Source organism: Peromyscus maniculatus, chromosome 2, assembly GCF_049852395.1.
Source record: "Peromyscus maniculatus bairdii isolate BWxNUB_F1_BW_parent chromosome 2, HU_Pman_BW_mat_3.1, whole genome shotgun sequence".
Lineage (NCBI taxonomy): Eukaryota > Metazoa > Chordata > Mammalia > Rodentia > Cricetidae > Peromyscus > Peromyscus maniculatus.
In genome coordinates this window covers 56,202,225-56,226,270 of record NC_134853.1, presented here as the reverse complement: position 1 = coordinate 56,226,270, position 24,046 = coordinate 56,202,225, and the positions used below count along the sequence as shown (strand labels likewise).

At 36.7% G+C, this 24,046-nt stretch overlaps 1 long non-coding RNA gene across 1 annotated transcript in view; it reads right to left on the bottom strand.

The window, feature by feature from the left end:
• Positions 1 to 15,283: 15,283 nt before the first annotated feature.
• LOC121827189 (uncharacterized) overlaps positions 15,284 to 24,046 on the bottom strand; it is a 47,802-nt gene continuing 39,039 nt past the window's right edge. Inside the window, exons 6-7 of the long non-coding RNA XR_013049035.1 lie at positions 19,922 to 20,248; positions 15,284 to 16,126 (exon numbers count right to left, since the gene is read on the bottom strand). This is a non-coding gene — a long non-coding RNA (uncharacterized LOC121827189). The remainder of the gene's footprint in view (positions 16,127 to 19,921; positions 20,249 to 24,046) is intronic.

Genomic DNA, 24,046 nt, shown 5'->3' with positions numbered 1-24,046 from the left:
CCCCTATTTGAGACAATAGAGTGAGGGTCCCATTGTGCCTAGATCGTGTCCCCAAAGCTGCCACTGGAGACTTTAGATACATAATGCAAAAGTAAGGTGTATTCTAAGTTTACAAGGCTCCAGGGAAGCTCTTCCAAATCTCTCACTCACAGCAGGGAGGTTGGAAGGAGCACTCCCCTTTCTTTGTGAGGCTAGTTCTTAAAGGTACAGACCATATAATTTATTTTAACCTGCCTCCCTTTTTTTAGTCTTTTGGTGGAATATCCTGACTCTGAAAAGTCCCTGTAGCAGATACAGCCACCTGGGGAAAAGGGGTCTAAATTCTTATCTACACTTAGGAATCCTGGTTTAAGCTTCTCTTTTTCTGTAGGTGATAGAGTGGGGGGTTTTACTGAGGTATCACAGTCACAACTTTAAAACAAATTGTTAGATGAAATATTAAATAAATATTATTTACTTTTCTGCTTTTTCTTCTTTATTTTCTTTGTGTTTAAATTGTTAGTATTCAAGTGATTTTGTTTTTAGGAATGACATTTCTTCCACATACCTACAATTTTTCCTAAATTTGAGTAAGCTATTTCTATCACATGAACATTTCTGTGTTAAGTGTCTGGTGTTAATATTATTTGAATTAACTGATTTGAAATAATTATACATTTTGCTTTTTTAATTCAAAGAGGCAATATTAAATGTTATGTTTATGTTGCCTTACTATGCCATCAGTGAAAACTAAATTCACCATGAACATTGATGATGTTGCTGTTTTCCAAAACTCTAATGGCTCATAACGAAATGATTTATAATATATGTAATTTTCCTGAATGAAAGGTATTACTAATCCCCCTTGGAGCTGGTGAACTCCCCATAGGTGGAAAATGGTTTTTATATTTGTTTTAAATGACACCTAAATGCAGTGGGACAATCTTTCTATATGCTATGAATATGTGTTGCTCCCATTGGTTAATAAATAAAGCAGCTTTGGCCTATGGTAAGGCAGGATAGAGCCAGGCAGGAAATCCAAGCAGAGATACAGGGAGAAAAAGGGCGGAGTCAGGGCAGATGCCATCCAGCCGCCCAAGGAACAATATGCCAGCAGACTGGTAATACCATGGCCATGTGGCAATAGTTAGATTATTAGAAGTGGGTTAGTTTAAATGTAAGAGCTAACTAGTAATAGCCTGAGCTATCATCAATCAAGCATTTATAAGTAACATTAAGCCTCAGAGGCTATTTACAAATAGCTACAGGACAGGGCAGGACACAGAAAAGCCTCCATTACACCTAAAGACAAAGCCTTTTCTGTAATTATTCACATAATTTTTGGATCTCGGAGTGAGTTAGAAGTCTTTGGCACTTGCATATCTACTGGGTTCCATTTCAAAATCAAGAAGCAAGCATCTCTTGAACCCTCTCATTTTGATTTATAATAAAGACAAACATAGGTGGATAGAGATATTTTTTCCTCTGAAACTATGTTTTAGGTTAAGAGAAGGCCATGTATGACTTGGAGCAGAAGTGTGGGATGGTTCTGCAAGGTAAAAGACCCAATTTCTGGCTTTAAGTTGTCTTTGTGTATAGATGGTATGTGTTAGATGAATTGGGTTACATTCTAGCTTATGCTCATCACAGATTATTTCTGCTGTTTGTATTAGAACACAATTCTGCAGTAATTGGCATTTGTATAAGTTTCTATATGGGTATCAGAGTTTAATGGAGCCTTAGGCAGAATGAAAGGTTCTGTTTCACTTTATAACTCTTATAGCTATAGAAATATCCCATGATGCTTCAAAAGTGATGTTCACATATTTGACAGTTTGGTCATGGTTATACTGTACAATAACTTATTTTTATTAAATCATACTCCCTGTTAATTACTATGGTTCTTTGTTCTGTTCTCAAGGTGTACAGTTTCCTAGGCCTGGAAGAATTAATCTCAGAATCATCTTTGATTCATTATCCATTCACAATCTATTAAGATACCAACAATTATTTTATTCATACCCTGGCACTGCCCATTACTATCTGTCGAAAGAAAATCATTTCTATTTTTAATCATTTATATACTTGAGTTATAATATAATACTTCTTTCATGGAAGTTTTGCAATGAAAGAAATAAAGGATAAAATAAAACTATTTATATACATCATAGTATGTTAAGTATTATCTACATACTAAATATATGTATGCATATATGTATATATATAAATGTACATATATATGCTCTAAAACTTATTAGATATGATCATTATTAACCATCAGATGTAGTCTTTATACCCTTATATTATATTGTCAGTTAATATCATGATTTGGAGTACAACACTTCTTCATATATTGATGTTGAGTTATTTTGCACATAGACAAATATGTGTGTAACAGTAGAATAGGAACCATCATCCTCAGTTAGGTCTTGTCTGGTCATCCAACTGGGCACAGGTTTTTTTTTTTTTTTTTAAGAATTCCTATAAACCACAATTTTCTTTGAGGATAAAAATTTCGTTATCAGTCAGATGATATAAACAATATAATATTTATTAACTTCTTTTTACTCATTAGTTTGTGTGGTGGTTTGAATGAAAATGGCCCCCATAGACTCATCGACAGTGGCATTATTGGAGGTGTGGCCTTGTGAAATTATGTGTGGCCTAGAGGTTAGAGGAAATGTGCCACTGGGTGTTGGTTTTGAGGTTTCAGAAGCTCAAGCTGGACTCAGTGGCTCACCCTTCCTGCTGCCTGAGGGTTCAGCTGCATAGCTCTCAGCTCATCTCCAGCACCGTGTCTGCCTGAGCTCCACCATGCTTCCCACCGTGATGATAATGGACCGAACCTCTGAACTGTAAGCCAGCCCCAATGAAATGTTTTCCTTTATAAGAGTTGCTGTGGTCACGGTGTCCCTTCACAGCAGTAGAAACCCTAAGACAGTTTTGTTTGGGTTTTTCTATTTAGACAACTAGTATACGAGTTTTCAGTGATAGGATACTCATTGTTAGGCATCTCTATTGTTGATATTTAGCAAGGAAAATAAATTTTTGTTTTCCCCGGAATTTTCTACTTTCTATCTCTTTTTGTATTTAAATTGAGAATTTTTAATGAGATTTTCATAATACGAAGAGCTAATTTTACTACAAATAATATATTGAATATCTATTAATTAGTATAAGATGGGATTATTTCTTGGAAAGATTTAACTGTTATTTTCAAAAAACTATTATGTATAGTAGTTTGTATATATAACTTTATATATATTATATATACATAATATTTATATAAATATATGATTATATATAATATATATAGCATTTATTTCCATATCTATAATGTGAGCACGTATTGTTCAATATATGTCTTCTTATGGTTGGCATTTGTCATGTGTTCAGCACACTGCATTTATCTCTTATTTCTAATATTGGGAAACTTCCTGCATTATACCATTTGCCCACGTACAAGCCTAAAAGGACAGACTACTTACTAACCTATTTCATAGCTAAGGACAAACAGGTGAGCCAGGCTCCACTGCTCAGTTACATCCACAGAAGACCAGTTGTGTGGTGAATATCAGCAACTTGGAGAAACCCTCTGTTTAGTGTATGCTTACCATACCAGCGCTTGACAGGTAGTAGATAGAGGAAGAGGAGATTAAGATTACTCTTGGATACATGCAAAATCTAGACTGCAGGAGATGCTATCTCAAACAGAAAGACACACACACACACACACACACACACACACACACACACACACACACACCACCCTAAAACAAAACAAAGATGGCAGACAGCAGAAACATCAAAGCCAAGCTTCTGTTATTGTGTGGAGTCTGTAGTGGGTAAGTGCACTTATGGAAGTGTTTAGAGCTGGGGTGTCAAGTGGCAAGCAATGACCTGTGTGATGGTTGCTGCAATGACGACCTGATGAACCATTTGGCCTAAGTTTAGGTATTGCCCTTCTGCTACAGAAGCTTAACTCAGGGTTCCTATTGTTTAGGAATATCCAATCTTGTTTCCTGGTCCTGGTAAGAGTTTGTTTTCTTCTTAATGTTCTTCACAGAACCTTTGTAAGTGAAAAAAAAATGTAAAATAAAAAAAAATCCTATCAAGTGTTTTCTTCTGTTCCCTTGTTCCCAAAGCTACATTCATTTAGACAATACTAATTAGCAACATGAGAGAGAGAGAGGAGAGAGAGAGAGAGAGAGAGAGAGAGAGAGAGAGAGAGAGAGAGAGAGAGAGAGAGAAGAAATAAAGAAACTAATATGTCATGCCCAGCTCACCAGTGTTTAGAGAAACAAATTCATGGCATAGATCATGCATCATCTGCCTCAACCTTTTGACAAAGGCACTCAGGACACACTGTTAGGAATTTGGGCTATCTAGGGACATCGTAGTGACTTTGGCTTGGCTGATAATCTTGCAACTTCAGTGGCATGAAATCTCCACTGGCAATATGTAAATGTCCTTTTGCTCTGACGTCATCTTCATCTGTTTTATTCTGACATTGTAGCTTCATCAGTCTTGTGCAGGTAAGTCAGATTTCCTAGTAGAGTCAAGTGTTTACATGTAATCACCAGCTGCAGAAGATGAAATATTAAGATGGCACATATATTCTATCTCCAATTCTAACCCTTAAAAAATCCATGAGTGATATACTAGTTTATAGACTCTCAACAACTTCCAGATTTTAGCAAATTACAATGTTTTTCTAGGACAAGTTATTATTACTATTATAAAGACAGAGTCTCATGTAGCCCAGACTAACTTCATACTTCTTGTGTAGCTGAGGATGATCTTGAACTTTTGAGCCTTCTTGCTTCTACTTCATAATTGTTGAGATTAATGGCAATTTTTTAGGAAATAAGGAACAATCTACTTATTTTTTGTTTTTATTATATTTTTATTATTTAAAACAATTTTAAATTTAAATATATTTTGATTATATTCTTGACCTCCCCCTCAAAGCCTTTCAAATACTCTCCCCCTTCACCCAACTTTAAGTTCTTTCTGAAATAAACAAAACCTCAATACAATAACAACCCCCCAAACCAAGAAAAAAAAATAAAGTACCACCCCAAAAATAAAAATAAAAACATAAAATAAGTCACTACCAACAACAACATAAACAAATACCATACTGTAACCAAATGAAAGTACAAACTAAAAAACTGTGAAGTCCATTAGATATTGGACAACTAACTACTCCTGAACATGAGGCCTGCCCTGGAGTGGTTGATATACCCAGTGTCATTCTATTGGAAATAATTCATTTTTCCTATCCTGTCAGGTAAAAATAACAGTTCAGTTGTTTACTTTTGCCCTATTGGCCAGGTTTTCACTCATTCATTCATCTACCCATTCATCCATTCAAATTTTGAAATATAACAAAATAATATAATAAGATAAAAACAAGAACAAATACAAGAATGCTGGACAAGACCAACAAAAGGAAAAGAGTCCAAGAGAAGGCACTCCTTAATCAGTAACCCACTCACTCACACACTCAGGAAGCCTATCAAAACACTAAAGTGGAAGCCATAATATATTTGCAGAGGACCTGGTGCAGACCCAAACCGACTCTATGCATGCCGCCTTAGTCTCTGTGAGTTCATATGAACATTGCTCATGTTGACTTAGAGGACCCTGACTTCTTGGTGTCCTCCATCCCCTCTACCTCTTATATTCTTTCTGTGTTCTCTTCTGTGGGGTTCTGTGAGCTCTGAGGGAAGGGATCAATGGAGACATCCCACTTAAGGCTGAGTGTTCCAAGGTCTCTTATACTCTGCATAATGTCTGGCTGTAGGACACTGTATTTGTTTCCATCTGCTACAAAAGGAAGTTTCTCTGATGATGGCTGAGTAAGGCACTGATCTGTGAGTATAGTAGAATGTCATTAAAAGACATTTCACTTTATTACTATGTATTTTTCCTTTCTTTCTTTCTTTCTTTCTTTCTTTCTTTCTTTCTTTCTTTCTTTCTTTCTTTCTTTCTTCCTTCCTTCCTTCCTTCCTTCCTTCCTTCCTTCCTTCCTTCCTTTCTTTCTTTTTTAAGAACAGTATCATTTGGTTTTACCCCAGGTACCTGTGCTATCTAGTCTTAGGTTCTTCTTCATCTAAGCAGTATTGGGTTCCATCTCACAGTGTAGGCCTTAAATCAAATCACTTATTTCTTGGTTACTCCCATAAGTGCTGTGCCACCATTGCCCTAGAATATCTTGCAGGCAGGACATCATTGTAGATAAAAGATTTGGTGCTGGTTTGGTGTTTATGTTTCTCTTTTGCTAGAGTGCAGAGTGCCTTCCTGTCCCATAGACTCTGGGGTGTGGGGTAGGGGCAAAGGCTTTATGTTGATGCCACCTCAACATCTTCATATTCAATGAGTTGTGTACATGTTGTCTTCAGCAAAGTGGCCTTCCATTATTTTGTGTGGAGAAACCTTTAGTCTTGGCAACAGCCTGGGTTGCTTGGGGATTCCCAAGGGGGCCCTTTGGCCAACAATTCAGTTAGATGTAATCTGTTCCTGGTACTGGAAGATTCATCTGTTGACAAGAATTAGCCTGTTGGTACTCTGTATACCTCATTATTTGGTGATTTAATTTAGGTTGTCTTTATCCATGTATATATTTTAGGAAGTTTCTACTGTATTGGGTTCCATACTACCTCTCAAATACCCCTTAATTTTAGCTATTTCTCCACATATTCCCTCCCCAAAACCCTTCTCATCTCTACTTTCCCACTTGATCCTCCCATCCAGTCCCTGACATGTACATCCATAGCTATTCCATTTCCCTTGATTAATGAGATCTATCTGTTCTTTATAGTCCCTTACTCTATAGCTACCCTCTGTAGTTCTATAGATGGTAGCTTGGGGCATCAATGACTTAACAGCTTATATCCACGTATAAGAGATGAATACATATCAATTTTGTCTTTCTGAGTCTGGAATCTCTCACTCAGGACGATTTTTTTTTTTTTTAGTTTTATCCATTTGCTTGCTGATTTTATGATCCCTTTTCTTTGTCTTTTCCTCCCTCTTTAAATATCTGAATAATACTTCATTGTGAAAATGTACCACATTTCATTTTCCATTCTTCTGTTGAAGGCATCTAGGTTCTTTCCAATATCTGGGTATTATGAATAAAGCAGCAATGAACATGGTTGAGCAAGTATGCATAGTTGTGGTAGGTTGAAGTGTCTTTTAGGTACATGCCTAAGAGTGGAATAGCTGGATCTTGAGGTATAGACTGATTCTCATCTTCCTGAGGATCCACCATACTGATTACTGTAGCGGCTCTATGATTTTGCAAGTGCATACAGCATGAACTACAAATTGGTTTATTCTAGCTTTGTCTATTCTAAGCATTTATTGTATATAAATATAGCAGCTGGAATAATATGATTTAACTAATCATAAAATTTTAATATGTTCAAATATGATATTAAAGTAAAATAACTGCAAATTTCCTCAGATATAGAGGTGGTAATTCCTTCTGTTTAAACATTCTGTCCCTAGTTAGGGTACATAGAAGAGTCATCATAAGAAGACTGATCTCTTTACTGTTTGCCATGTTGTGTACTTTTCTGAAAATAAACGTATTTGAGACATTATATTGATAAATTGATGGAAAATAAAAAGAATATTGATTGAGAACTTGGAACTATCAGTTTGATGTTAGTTGGAATTTTGATGCTGTGAACTAAACTAAATATCTAAGTTCTTAAAGAACCTGAAACCTCCAGAAGTTGAAATGGCATATGTGGAAATGAGAGCTTATCTGGTGTTTATTGTTGTCAGGGGTATATACTGTATTCTCAATAAATGATGTGATTGGGAGAAGAAGCGTGATAATGCGTGCTAATTTGCCTGTGAAGCATATCTCATCACATTAGATGCTAAACAGGAAGCTAACTCCAATATTTCTAAGTGGCAGACAATGTAATTTGAAATAACTGAAAATGGTATGAACTCTTGAAGCATTTCTAAAGGTACACAAGTGAGTAGCACTTGGCTGCATTAGTAAGAAGCCTGCAGTTTATCCGAGGCATCAAGGGACCCACTGTGCATTTCTCCTCTGAGGGGTTTAGTCATTTGGCTTGAAAGGCTTGTCATTTCAAGATTGAGACAGATTTAAAATTTCTCAAAGCATGACCTTTTTTAAAAAATTCTTGATCAGCTCACTCTAAAATTGAAAGCATGAAGAAAGACTTGAGAATAATTTCAAAGCTTTTACTTAAACATACCTTTTTAAACTGCCGCACTGAACAGTCTGCCAACACATTTTCATTTTTGTGTTCACAGTTTAGGGAATTGAAATCTCTCTGCCTGGGATGGGCTCATGGAGTGGGTTTCTCCTTTCTGTTATTGGAGTACTAAAACTATCACTAACCAAGGACCAATGTGGAAATTAAATTATCTTAGTGCATCTTTAAAAAATAAGATATTAGAAGGTTAGTATAGTTGAAATATTAGTATACTATTAATGTAGCCACTTCCCTAAATAAATTAAACATTTTATGGCCAAAGTATGAAGCTGGCTAGCTTTTCTCTGCCTTAAGTCTATATACACTTGGAATACAGAATTCTTGACAAATGAGGTTACCAGATACTGAACAGGAATTCTTATTTGGCACCATGGTGGTGACATGTAGAATCACAACCTTTAGCTTGAGGCTACTGAGCTCTTAATAATGAGAGCAAGGTGTTCCATCTTCACCTCCAGAAGACGCACGATCACTATGAATAAAAATAGCTGCCAAGGTTCTCCAAACACTATTCATGACAGTGAGAAGAATATTGATTTTAAATGCCAAGAAATGAAATATCTTCTAAAGTATTCATTTCAGTCCAACTATTATTTTTCAAAAGAAAGTGAATGGACTATAAAGTGCTTCATAGTGTCATTTCATATTGTTTGCATTTTACTTTATTTTAATGAAACATCCAAAGTAAGAAAGCACTCTATCTGTCTCTGTTTCTTGGTCTGTCTATCTGTTTGTTTATTTGTTTGCCCCCATCCACTCTCTAACCTTTCCTCTTTTTGTTTTTCCCTCACTCCCACATCCTTCTACCTTGTTCTTTTGCTCTTAAGGGAAAAAATCCTCATTATATATAAAAGAAAAATAAGCTTTATGAGAATAAAATTATTTTAACTGCTATTGATATTTTCTTATTTTAAACAGAATGTTAAAGCTAAATAAAGTCTGTGAAATGTGAGACCTATAGATTAAAAGAGTTTTTATCTTTGATGAGTCTTAGTGTTCACACTTTAGGGCACAAGACTTTCTATTGTATGGCATTAATTATAGAATCCAGTAAGTCCTGTGATGCTAACAGTATGCCTTTAGACACAGTTGGCATTGAATATGTGCAACATATTTCTGCATAAATGGTGTAATTACATTGGCATGCATGCTATGAAATTGTCATCTTTTTGCAATGGCTATCTTTAATTTAAATTAAGTTTTAGATAAAGGTAAGAAGTTAATTTGGCCATTTAAAACTTGTCGTGTATGCCCTACATATCACATTTACATCCATCTATGAGAGTAGTGATTAGTTGTGTGCAGAGCTCAATCAAGAGTCTCCTAATTCAAGCTGAGACAACAGCGATTCTCCTTGTCTTCTTACTTAGGGAGTCTTTGGAACTGCTTCATAGGATATGATATATATCATAGGAGAGACTAGATAAAACCAAACACATTTGCCCACATGCAACTTGAAAGTGTGAGGGTTCTAGTGCTTGATGGTCTTTTAATCAATAGGAGGCAGTGTGTCCTATATGAATGATTCACCGGCACATTTTATGAAATTTCTCAGATGGTAGAGCAGGTACACCACTGATCTGAGTGGCAAGAGGCTGCAACACATCTTTGGTTGGCTCTTTCTTTTTCTTCCTTGTACATGTCCTACCACCTGCAGTCACATGAAAAAGCCACCTGTACAAAAGTCTTTACAAAGTCTTTGTTCTTCAAGATCCCAGGATGAGGAAGGATGATTGCAAATTAGTATTTTTTTTTTAGTGTGGTAGCTCATGAACAGTTAAAATATTATTGAGGAATAACTAAATGTCATAAATCACTATAAGAAATGAGAAAACTAAAATGGAAGCTTGGAGAATTTTTTTTTTATCCTTTGTTCTCTGTGTACATATGAACTCTGGCTAAATGGATGGACAAAATTACCCTGGCAATGTTAGCCTGCATTTGTAATGCTCTTTATTGCAGAGTACCTAAGATAGACTAGCTCCCTATACTGAGGTCTGCAAAATGAAATCCAAAAGTCTACTCAAAGAGTGCCGTCATGATTGTAACCATAATGTAGTACCAGAAAAAAGAGAAAAAGTCTACCTCTAAAGATAAAATATGACAGATTTATCAAACACCTCAACAGCTATCTAGGTCTGGTGGTGAAACCTGTAATCACAGTTACTCAGGAGGCTGAGGCAGGAAGATGGCCAACATACCTTGCTTGGGTGACACAGTAAATTCAAGTTCAGCCTAGACAATTTAGTGAGGCCTTCTCAAAGTAAAAAGTGAAATGAAGGATAAAAAGACAGCTCAGAGATTGCCTAGTCTTAGTTCAATATTAAGCATTAGCATGAATGAAGAAAAATCTTGTAATTGATTTTTTAATTGATAAATGAACTTTTAAAAGATCAGAAAACATATTTCATAGTTTAGTATCCTTTTATCTTCACCGTATGGCCTGGGAACTGAACCTGGGTCCTCTGGAACATCAATCAGTGCTCTTAAACACTGAACTACCTCTCTCCTCTTGTACTTGTTTTTTTTTAAATCTTGTCTTAATTTAGTTTTAAGTATAATTTTTCATATATGCTAGATATTTTATGTGTATTATATTATACATTTAATAAAGTACATGGAAAGAAAACAACATAAATGATATATTTTATAAAACCTTCAATTTATAAAGAAAATCTTGCAGTTGAAAATTTTAGGTTAAGTCACGTTAACTCTTCACAACTAGAAAGCCCTTGTAGAAATTTAGCTATGGAAAGCCCAATTATTGTATTGCTTGAATTTCCATTAAAATAACATTAATCAGCACAGTTCAGAAACTATTTTTGGAGTGATGTATTTAATCAGTGGAGTAGTGTATCAAGATTTGCCCTAAGTTTATTCAGAGAAGTTGAAAATAAGTGAAACTCTGCCCTAAGACAAATTTACAAAACTTAAAATATAGCAGTGTAGATTTTATCAGGCTAAGAGTTAACAGCTGCTGTGTATTAAATTCTAATTTGTTGAAAGTGAGATATGATTTAAAGGTAACAGAGATCCCTCTTTTGATATCACTTGACTGTCTTGCAGGTTAAACTGAGGAATTAAACAAAGAGCTAAGTATTGTTAATTGTGCACATTAGGCCTTTGATAAACCATATTGATAACTAAAATCACTGCCAATATTTGTAATTTTCTTATTGAGCAGCTAGAAGCATGCGTTTTCTAGAATGGATCTCAGCATTCACCAGGGAAGGGCGAACCATGATGTTCTTACAGTGGGTCCCCTGATGCTGCATAGGAAGATCTGAAACAAAATGGTGTGCTCTTCAAATGGATTGTGCTTCTTCTTGCATCACTGCCAGGAAGGCTTGAGGCCTCAGGAAAGCAATCAGCAGAGTTCCTGGCTCAGGGACCCAGGAAGCTGCCCAGCCCTGGGAAGCTGTGCCCTGCTGGCTGCCTTTAAATGAAGAGCACTTTGCTTTGCTTCTGCCTTTCTGCCTAAGCTCCACCCTGAAAAGCCCAAGATTCTTTAGAAGAATTAAGAAAAAACAGATTGATCCCTCCTTGGGCAGTAGTTCTGTGAAATAGATTAAGAAATAGCCGTGCTTATGCCAGCAGGCAACAACAACTAAACCCCAACAAAATTCACAAGCTGAAACCTCAGAACAAAGGCTAAGTACAGTGACTGTGGGAATCATTGTCTTTACTCAGCCACTGAGTGCTGCATGGGAGGAGCACAGAAACCTTCCCCTAGAGAAAGCAGGACAGTAACTAGAAGGAACACTGGGAGAATGATAATGTAAAGACTAGGAAAACCTGAATGCTGAACTGCTAGAAAACACCACAGGCAGTACCCTACATGATACAGGTAAGGAAAGGATTCTGAATAGGATTCCGTGTACCCACAAATTAATATCAATAATTATCAAGTGGGACCCTATAAAACTAAACAGCTTCTGTACCGCTGAGAAAGCAAACAACCCAAGAATAGAAAACCTACAGAGTGGGGGAGAATATTTGTCAGCTACGTATCTGACAGAAGATTAATATCCAGAATAAATATGCAATTAACTCAAAAAAGAGTCAAGAAAACAAAACACCCAATTTTAAAAAAGGGGGGTTATAGAACTAAACAGAAAGCTGTGAAGTTAAATAAATAAATAAAGTTGGCTAAAAAACATCTCAAAAAGTATTTATTTCCTTAGCAATTAGGGAAATGCAGATTAAAATAATATTGAGATTTGGCCTGACCTCAATCGGAATGGGTGAAAAGAACAAAACAACATTTGACAACAAGTGCTTGGGAAGATGTGAAGAAAGAGGAGCCCTCATTCACTGTTGATGCCATTGCAAACTGATGCAGCCCCTTGGGAAATCAGTATGGAGAATCCTCAAAAAACTAAAAAGAAATCTCCCACATGACCCAGATACACCACTCCTTGGCCTATGTCCAAAGGACTCAACATCCGACTCCAACAAACATTTGCTCAGCGATGTTCATAGCTGCTCTATTCACAGTAGCTAGGAAAAGGAAACAATCTAAATGTCCTTCAACAGATGGGTAGATAATGAAAATGTGGGGCATACACAAAATATAATGCTACTTTGTCTTGGTCAACGTTCTATTCCTGTGAAGAGAAACTGTGACCAAGGCAATTCTTATAAAGGAAAACATTTAATTGGGACTTACAGTTTCAGAGGTTTAGACCATTATAAGCTGTAGTGGGTAGCCATTCCAGCTTGGATCTGGAAGTTCAAACCCCCATTGAGACTCTGGCAACTGTCACGCCTACGAGGTGGGGCCAGGGGAGGCGCCTGGAGACCCAAGAGCTGGATGGGCCAGCGCTCTCTCTGTGCCGGGACCCTGAGCCGTGGAGGTGAACCAAGCAGAGTTCCAGAGAATACCGCTAGACTGCAATACACCTTCCCCAGACCCTGCGACCTACCTATCACTTAATTTGTGAGTTACACCATTAAATAAATATCCTTTTAACTACGTGGAGTGGCCATAATAATTTCACCAATAATAAGCAGTGGTGGGAAGGAAGCATGGTAGTATTCAGACAGACATAGTACTGGAGAAGGAGCTGAGATTCTACAGCCAGATACACAAACAACAGGAAGAGAAGACCACTGGGCCTGGCTTGACCTTCTGAAACCTCAAAGCCCATCATCATCAGTGACACAATTCCTCCAACAAGGCCACACCTACTTGAAACAATAGTGCCACTCCCTAAACATTCAAATACATGAACCTATGGGGGTTATTCTTATTTATACCACTGCATACTTAGTTGTAAAGAAAAATGAAACCATAGACTTCACAGGTAAATGGAGGGAAAGTTTTAGAAAATATTATACTGAGCAAGGTAACACAGACACAGAAAAATAAATGTTACAGGTTCTCTTTTATTTATGAATCTTAGCTCCACATATTTATATACGAATATACAACCCGAAGTAACTGCAAATACCTTGAAAGTAAAAAGAGACCATAAGGGTGGGAAGAGGAGGAGCTCTAGAGAGGGGAAAAAGCAAGAGATAGGCTCTAAGAGTGAGAAAATGGAAAAAACAGAGTCGAGGGTGGAGTGGGAGGAAGACTTTTCCTGAGAGAGAGAGGGGAAGATAATGCAGAGGGAATGGAAGGGAGGGAGAAGGGATAAACTACACTATGGATATTTTATACAGACATAAAATCATATTGTTTTGTTTGCTTACAATTACATATATGTGCATATACATACATACATACATATATGTGTAGACAAAATTCTAAATGGTCTTATTAAATAAGAAACACAGAGCCAAGTACAGAATTAAAAGCCCAATAGATCAGAGCATTAGCAAACAGCCTTTAGCTTACCTCTGGCTGCCGTCCTTCCCCTGAGAGAGAGAGACCTTCTTCCTGTGTCCTGTATTTTTATTGCCTTTCTGTTCTGCCTTCTCATTGGCTCTAAACCCAACCACATGACTTCCTCGTCACTGCCTGTCTATACATACATCCAGGTCTCTATGGTTCGTACTGGGATTAAAGACGTGTGTCACCATGCTTGGCTGTGTCCTTGAACACACAGAGACTCTGCCTGCCATGTGATCGGATTAAGGGCTTGGGCTACCACTGCCAGACTTCTGCTTAATGACCTCTGATCTCCAGGCAACTTTATTTATTAACATACAAATAAAAATCACATTTCAGCACAAATAAAATAACACCATATATATGTGTATATTTTTTAAAGGAAGCTATGATACTTCAGATGACAATGGTCTCCTTAGCAGTGACTGACTATATAACAAAAAAAAAATCATTGTCTAACATGAGAAACTTCCTTTTCATTTGTTGTTTTGGGAAGTCCAAGACATTCCCCAAACAATATCGGCTATTGCTCTTGCCCTTGGTTTCCTGTAAGGTTTTGAAGGTAAAATCCTAATGTTGAAGATAACACACACTGGGGACAGGACTTGGAGGAATCCAGCTTTGACAGACCTAGAAGTATCTTTCCTGAGAAACAGCCCTTTTAGTGGCAGACAGAACTACGCAAGGTGCCAAGGGAGAAAAGCAACAAATGTTCTTACTCAGCTGTAAGCCTAAGAATCATAACAATGACCATCTAGTGACTGATGAGGCAGATTCAGAGACCCATAACCAAACATTGGGCCCTGCTTGGAGAGTCATGCTGAGGAGAGGGAGAAGAGATTGTAGGATACAGGGGGGGTCAAGAATATTAGAGGAAAACCCACAGAAATAAAACACTTGAAAATCACAGCAAAGATTTAATGAACAACCCATTCTTTCAGAATTGATTTGGTAAATAAAGATCCTGGTTTTGAATACACAGCATGATAATTCAAGTACATCAGCGGATTGGACATTAGTCTTCTCTGTTGTTTTATCATTACAAACAACTTTTGCATTATATAGGAATGTTGTCTAGGTTTAGGTAAAGCAGGGTTAGATAATTACATGGAATACTGTGGCCTTTGTTTATATTGACTTTTTAATTTCAGATGTTCCTAAGGCAGGGAGGCAATAAACACATTGGATATTTCAAACATGATGAGTTTTTGTAAAATTTTATTTGCAGAATATCAACTTCCTTCTATGTAGTGAATATAGCAACAACTTGGGAGTAGCCTAAGGATGTTATTATACATCATACATAAATCATACATATTTGAGCAGAAGCTTCTTGTTAGTTATGTTTACCAATATCCTGGATTCAATTATGCAATCCATTATTATTCAACTTGTCCACTAGGGAGAGTGAATACAAGATCACTAAGAAACAGAGATGATATCAGAGTTAGAACAAAGTTTACCTTAAAAATCTTTTCTTGGAGAACCTAAACATTTCATCTACATACTGTTATTGGTTCTTCTGCCATGGCATCCCATGTTGAGCTGGTGCCTACTGTGGAATTAAAGCACAGTTCTAACTGGGAGTTGACAGTCTGGGCTCAACCAGACTATCTGAAAATCCAGACAGCTGCCAAGCTTCACCGAAGGTTAACAGTTGAGTTTTTTTTTAATTGTTTGAGCCTAGTTTAAATGAAAGCAAACCATAACCAGCAAGTCTATATCTACATGCCTTTATATTTTTGCATTTTATTCACATATATTTTTTGCTTATACATATTTAACATGGGAGTCTTAATATGACTTTAATAATGGAATTTGTTATAAATAAAATAAAGGAGAATTGCACATGCAGAATTGACAATAATTTGTGAACTGTCTGAGGAAGCATCCACTGCTTGACGCGAGTTTCTTGTCTTTTGGCTTAGGGATACTTCAGCTATTTTGCTGTAGACATTATGATGCTTTAGTGCGAGCATCACTCTAGAGAAGCCATTCTTTAGATGAAAGGAGCTTCTGATAATTAACAGGCAAACACAAGTCTCTGGAGACAGAAAGATAATACAAATTATTTTAATTATTGAACAATAAAGGGGGGTGTGAGAGAACCAGTTTATAGAATGGTGTTTTGGACCCATTGGCTTCACAGTATGTAGCTTGTATCTTTCAATGTTGCATAGGATATTAGTTCAAGTATTTATTAAGAATAATTGATCTATACTCTGAACATTCTAAAAAGTCTGTGTTGAGATTTGATTCTCAAACTGTACAGCTGACCCATTCCAAGCACATAACTCAGTAGTGTTGGGTATATAACATTTCTGGGTTTTAGAAATTGTAATATTTGTATATACATATGAATACAATAATAATGTGTCACTTTAATCATTTTAAGAATATAACTGTATAGACTGTTTTTTTTTTATTCTCCAGACAGGGTTTCTTTGTGTAACTTTGGAGCCTTTCCTGGAACTAGCTTTGTAGACCAGGCTGGCCTCAAACTCAAAGAGATCCATCAGCCTCTACCTCCCAAGTGCTGGGATTAAAAGTATGCACCACCACGGCCCAGCTAGACTGTCTTGTGGAACCATCACATTTATCTAATTTAAAACATTTTAACATCCCAGCTGAGCCATTAAAAAATCTATCAGTCAGTTATGATTCAGAAAAAGTAATTCACAACCTTATGAAATTATTTTTGAATTATTAATGGAAGGGAATGCCTGCGTCTTCTGTCTATGAGACTGCACAGATATTCCTGTGCACTCAGAGCCTACTCAAGTGTGTTCACATTCACATGGAGACATAGTTGTAAAGCTCATGGTCACATACTTCTCCAGCATGATTATCTCACAGACAAAAGTTCAAATACACATACAGTAGAACATTGACAATAGGCATCCCACTACTAAGGATGCTTGTCTAAATGAGAAAGTGGGTGAGGAAAGAATGAAGCAATGAGCAAGAAGAGTGTCTGCAGCCTCGTGGGAGGTTAAGTTTGTTGATTCTAAAACATCCCCACACTCAATTTGAATGTAATTCTATTCCATTCAACTATTAGTGGCCCTTATATACATTTTAAAAAGTAAAATTCAGGGGAAATGAGAGTCCTGGTTCCAAGTCCATGTGAGCAACAGCCATGCGACTTCTGATGGTCTCTGGCCTAATACTTGGAACCTCATGTCTATGCTGTCAGGAAGCCTAGTCTATATGAAGAGATCATTGGTAGAAGTGTTGGATGAAAGCTTTCACTGAAGTTCTAGCTGACAGTCATCATCTATCTCCAGACATGTAAATGAGGGTGCTGTCAGAAAAACCCCAGCTCTACTGTCTGACCAAGCCTCATGAGAGGTGCTGAGTGATAACTACCTAGATGAGTTATGTCAACTCCCTGAACCATGAGCAACAAGAATAATAAATGATCATGACTTTTTGTACCACAAAATTTCAAACTGTTTGTTATGTAGCATTAGATAACCATAACAGTCAGTGAAATGATCAAGATATGACAGGTGCATGAGCTATATGGAGAGAAATCAGCAGACCAGAAATGAAGGCTCATTCCGTTTTCTAAGAACTCAAAATAAAATTTTCAGAATTATTATTTACTTTTTTTCCTGTTGCAATGATTGAGAAGGAAGAATTTCAAATAAATATAAACTTTAAAATTTCTATACAGAAGAGAGAGATAATGATTTCTGTAAAACAACATGGAAGGACTTTACATTTTGCTATTCCTCTTTTGTTAATAGGGCACAGTTCCTGGCTTTGGAACAAGATTCTCATTTGTCACTTACATTAATAGGAATATCTCATGTTTCATCTAATCCCATTTATTTTTACACATTCATTTAGATATTTTTATACACCTATTCATTAATATGTTTTAAGACATAGTAGTTAATAATATAAAATAATCCTTATATTCAATGAATTTATAAGAAAACTTATGGGAGAGTCAAAGAATTAAACATCAGTAATGACATAGTATGTCAAACTCACTTGGATAATTACAAGTTCTAGGATGCCAAAAGGGTTGTTTAGCTCTTGAGAAAAGGCTTGGATGGTGGCTGTCAGTGACAGGTACTTAGAGGAAGTTCAGGTTATACTAGCTCCTAAGGGAGGGGCCGAGAGCTCACTCGGCGGGGTTTGAGGGCAGAAGAACCAGGTGGCAAAGAGGCTAAAGTCTAGGCAAAGGACAGAATGTTACCCACTAACCCCTCAGTTCCCCAGAGTTTTCTTGAGTATGAGCGGCAGGAAATATTAGATAGAATGATTTAGATTATAGAGACAGAGAGAAAATACAGGATAGCCCCGAGAGGGCCTGGAGCCTATTCCAGTAGACCCTGACTGTCTCTGCCCTAGGGTATTTACAGAAGTGCCAAGGGGTGGAGCAAAAGACCTCCCCTTCCCCAGCACAGCTAAGTGCAGACCATCTCAGACACCTGCACTCAGGCCCATGGTCCAATCATCCTCTCTATGCAGACCTGCTGGGTAAAGCCGTGAGGAACCTGAAAACGGGCTCCCACAAATGTGCACAGATATGGAGGCATACAAATAATACATTCTGGAAACTGTGTCAGTATTGCTGAAGCAGAGATCACAAGGCAGAGGAACAAGGCAGAAAACCATGATTGCCTCTGCCATGTTAATAATTGTATGCTTTATCCCCAGGGATTTGGGAAACCATTGAGTTCCTTTCATGACAAGAGATCACACTGATCAGACGTGACCGTGATGTGGAGAATATATCTGAGGGAGGCAGACTCAATTAGCTTCAGGAAGAACAGATCCTGGGTATGTATTTCAGAGTGCCAAGCCGATGGTGATACCCATGTGGCATTTTGGATCAAATGCCCTCTGTTTTGTGAAAGCAGAGGGTGCTTTGATAAGCTTGCAACAGATTTCAACCACAAACGATCTCTTTTAATGAGAAATGTCTGCCACAGCAGTAACTTATATGAAAACAAAGCTTGGGATGTATGTATCTGTGTCAAATGAATATTCATGCTTCATGAGTCATTCGAACATTTTTATAGAATAACCTTGAATGAAGGGGTCTGAGCATTACTGATTTAAAAATGACAATCCTTGGTATATGAGCCAATGTGGCATAGCAAATTAAAATTTGTTCAGATCTTTTTGAGAGTGATTCCTCCAATTAGAACAGTGTGTATGTGTGAAAACAAGGCCAGCATGCTTTGTATTAAATCACTGCTCAAAAATAGTAATTTGTTTTTAAGCCTCATTGATATGTAAGTGTATGGACATATATGTGTAGTGCATGTATTGCATGATATTGAAGATGCACATGCATATTTATTGATGCATAAATATGGGAAATATGTAAACTGAGGCACTCAACAACAGAATCTGCTTCTAATGCATTCTATGTACATTCAATGAGTAATTAAAATAATTCTTTGCCAAAAGAGTAGCTGATTTGATGGGACAATTGCTTTTTTTTCTGCTAGTAGCAGAACAAATTAACATTACTGTGGGGAATGAAAAGATGCAGTTTGTCGCAATTCATATAATAAATAACCATAGTAGCAGTAGCTATTGTCATTGAGCCAAAATGCTTTAATTTAAATCATTTATACTAATTACCGAAATTGCTAGGGAATCGTTAGGAATAAGTATTTATAGAAGCTGAGAGAGAAATTCAGTGTTGCTATAGACTTCACATTCCTATTCTTGATTTCACTTTATTTTTAAAAGTCATTACAAAGAGAGAACTAAAATTTGAAAAGGAAGGTCAGAAGAATGACAAACAGGACATTACTCCATCAGGCTTAGAGAGAACTTTTTTTTTTTAACTGGGAGAGTAGAAACTTACTATTTTACAAGCCATTTATTGTATTTCTATCTTCAAGATCCAAAATGCTTAATATGTTACTCCAAAGTGAATGAAAATCGGGCAAGAAAACAAGTGGGTTATTTCCTCTGCCATGCACTCTGCCTTCCGTTCATTCCTGCAGGCCGGTTTACATTGACATCATTTCTAAGTGTGTTTATTCAGACTTCCAAAGGCTGCACAAAAGGTTGTCAGACAGTTGTCCTGAAGACAGAGCCAAGACAAATTCTATGTAGCCAGCTGTGGCAGTATTGGTCAGCCTTGGGGAGATCTCCTTGCTAGTCTCAGGTGGTTGAGGATGTCACTTTTCTAGTAAAAGAAACAAATACAATATGAGATCTATGTGATCAGAATCTGAATTTTTATGGTCCCTCAATGACATTGTTTTTAAACTAGAGAGATCTGGGGACTTGTATACTCCTATAACTCTCTTAACAGACAAAATATATGAAACAGAAAAATTGAGTCTCAATGCTGTCCCTTTACTAGTAAGGGAGTTAAAACTAGAATTCACAGTTCTTGAGCCAAGCTGGAAATCCATTTGTGGGACATAAGTCACATTCACAAATTAAATGTGTATAGAAATCAAGTACATCCCATTGTGTCATGCTTGAATTTTTAGATTTAGTTCTCAGAAAATTGGAACATATAAAGTATTGAATATATTCCTTTGAGTTTCATGCTTTGCTTTTTTGATTTTATGTTTTTGCTGTGCTTTCATTATTTTTACTATAGCAGGAATGCAAAAAGAAAATGAAATAATAATGTAACTTAAATACAAAAAAAACATTGCAATCTATAATATATGCCCAATGTGAGATGAGTTTACTCTTGATGCATTAAATTTTGCAAGAATTTCTTTTTATGTATCAGAGATTTAATAAACTTTCTTTTTCTATCTTCCCTTAGATACATTTTTTTTTCTAACATGCTAGTATTCTGTCAGCTGTATCTGAACTAAGAATCTCAAATTTGGTCCAACATACATTCTTATTTAAATAGAAACTGTTGTTTTGATTTTTTGTTTAGTTTAAATTTCAGAATATAATTGACCTCAACCTTCAGAATTCCTGTGAATTAATATATCATACATATAACCTTGGTGATTGGCTCTTTTCTCATTGACCAGGATTTTCTGAGTCCCAGGACAGAACTCTTGTCAAATTCCTCTCTCAGGGGCACATTGGATTTAAAATGAGTTTTATTTGGAGAGGAGGATGTATACATGTGACATGTTTGTATGCATGTATGTCCACATGTGTATGAATGAATACATGTGCAGATCAGATGTTGACACTTGAAAGCTTTCCTCAATTCTTTCCACCTTACTTTTTGAGGCTGAATCTCCTAGTGAAATGGGAGCACTCCATTTAGGCAGGACCAGGTAGTCAACAAGCTCCAAGGATCCTTTGTTTGTTTGTTTGTTTGTTTTTCTTAGAGCTGGAATTAGAGGCATGTATCACCATACTTGGTTTATTTTTATGTGTGTGCTGGGGATCTGACTTCGGTTCCACAATAGTGCTTATGCACAAGGACTTTTTGAGCTGAGTCAGCTCACTACTCATTGAAACAGCTTTTAATAATATATTTTATATAGTTATTTTGACTTTTCCAACAACTCTGACATTTAGAAAGATAGAAATCTTTTTAACATAGTTCTGCAAACTATTTTTCCTCAGTTTTATAGTCAACTGTAATAAGATTATATTATTGAGATTAAGAAAAATATTTAGTCATATCACTTTTGTTTTATTAATAGTTTAAAAAAATGACACTTGGCAGAATAAGCAACTCTATTTGTCCCATGATTGTACATCAAGTTGCTCACTATGTAGTTGGTACATTAGATAGGATTCATTATGCCACAAAACATATTTTATCACATGCTATAAATTACACTATGTAATACTACATACATGTCATTTAACATACATGTCATTTAACATGAGTAGCATAGAGCATACATGAATCTTTGGATTTATTTTTTTATTTTATTTTTTATACAGGAGTCATGTAGCCTAGAGTGTGGTGTGGTCTGTCCTGAAATAATTGCTGATATTCAACCTATTAGACCAAAACTAAAAGATTGCTCCCCTGTTTCTCCTCCTCCTCTTTTTTCCTCTTCTTTTGTTTGAATTGCTATGAATTGGGAAACCTTAAGTCACTGAGAACAGAATTAAGGGTGAGTTAGAATAATTGTGAATTAAATGGTATACATTTAATAGGACAGTTAGTGAACTCATGGACTAGTTAAGTGAATACCCGTGCAACAACAAGGAAGTATGTGAACTGCTCTTGTGGAATAAGCCGTGTGCTGCTGCATTGTGAGCGCTGGGTATATGAAGTGTGCTGAGCACAACAAGTTAGCATTCTCAGTGTAGAGATCCATGAAAATGCATGATCATGAAAACATACACAGGCAGAAATAATTGATAGATTAGGGAATTAAATTTAAACTGTGCTTTCATTCTTGATGCCAAAATGCTCTGAATTACCTGATGAGCTCATACTGCAAATGGATAAGGAAGTAATGCTCCAAGAGTCAATGATATAAAATAAAGTTTATTCTGAAATACAGTCGGGTGCACACTGTGTAACCAGAGCCCTACTTCACAACAATACACCCTACCCTGATACATATATGCTTTGCAAAGTCATATTTTAATTCTTTTATGTCTAAATTTCAGCTATAAGGCTTTATGCCAAGAATAAGCCATCAGCTTGAAGGGAGATAAAAATGAAGGTCACAATCTCTCTATTTTATCTCCTATTATGCCCAACCTAAAACTGGCTCCTGGGATAATGTCTATTTCTGTAAAGATTCTTTTCACTGATCTCTGCCTTATGATTCCTCTAACAGGCAGCACTGGAGAGCATGTAAGAGTCCACCATGCGTGCACAGGGCAGCTCCAGTGGGGTGGGGCTCTCAGAGGCCCCTGCTGCCACTTGAAACCAGGAATTCTAAAGTGCTCATTGAAAGAAACTTCCCCTCCCTCATGCTCTCCCTTAAAACAGGCAAGTCACAACTTGGATTTAATATTCTCTTCCAGGTGGTGAATACTATCTCTTTCCACATGCAATGCTAGTTTAAAACAGATTTAAGAAGCAAGGTCAGTAAATACTTTTGTCATTCTCTGGAAGACTTGCTTTAGACTGATCCCTTCTCTCCACCTCCCTTTCCTAGTGTTTCTATGTAGCTCCACACAGTCACTACTCACTGAAGTGCTCAATGCCACTATTATCAATCAGGAAAGTCTTGAATGTTTCATGTTTATGTATAGATCTCCTCAGCCCAAATCTATCTCTTTCTTCTCGCATATCATATTTTAGTTGTGCATATAGGCATTGAACGGGTGTGCTACTTGACCACTGAACTATCTGCTAATCTGTTTTTCCTAATGACATTCTCATCTCACTGCTGTGGATATCTGGATGCTGTGAATGTGTTGCTATGATTGATTGATAAATAAAATGCTGATTGGCCAGTAGCCAGGCAGGAAGTATAGGCAGGACAAGAGAGAGGAGAATTCTGGAAAGTGGAAGGCTGAGTCAGGAGACGCTACCAGCTGCTGCTGCCATGAGAATCAAGATTTAAGGACACTGGTAAGACACAAGCCACGTGGCAACTTATAGATTAATAGAAATTGGTTAATTTAAGATATAAGGACTAGATAGCAAGAAGCCTGAGCCATTAGGCCAAACAGTTTAAATAACATAAGCATCTCTGTGTGTATTTGGGCTTGAGTGGCAGCAGGCTTGGACGGGACTGGAGATAACTCCAGCTACGTCTCACTTTATCTTCTGCACTCTCTCTCTCTTTGTGCCTCTGATTTTTCTGTTGCATTGTACAAAACCTTCTGTGATTTGAAATTACTTCCAAGAACATCACAGGAGTTTCTTACTCCTTGTCAGCTGTGGTGTTTAAGAGCAAGCCAAATATTTGCTCAGTGTTCTGTGACTACATTCTATGAAACACTTGTAATGGATTCAGCATCATAGAAAAACATCACATCATACTGTTTCATGAGTACAAAATGAAAGAACTTAGTGAGGAATGACTTTCTTCAAAGGTTTTAGAAAATAGTATTTTATAATCAAAAATGTATT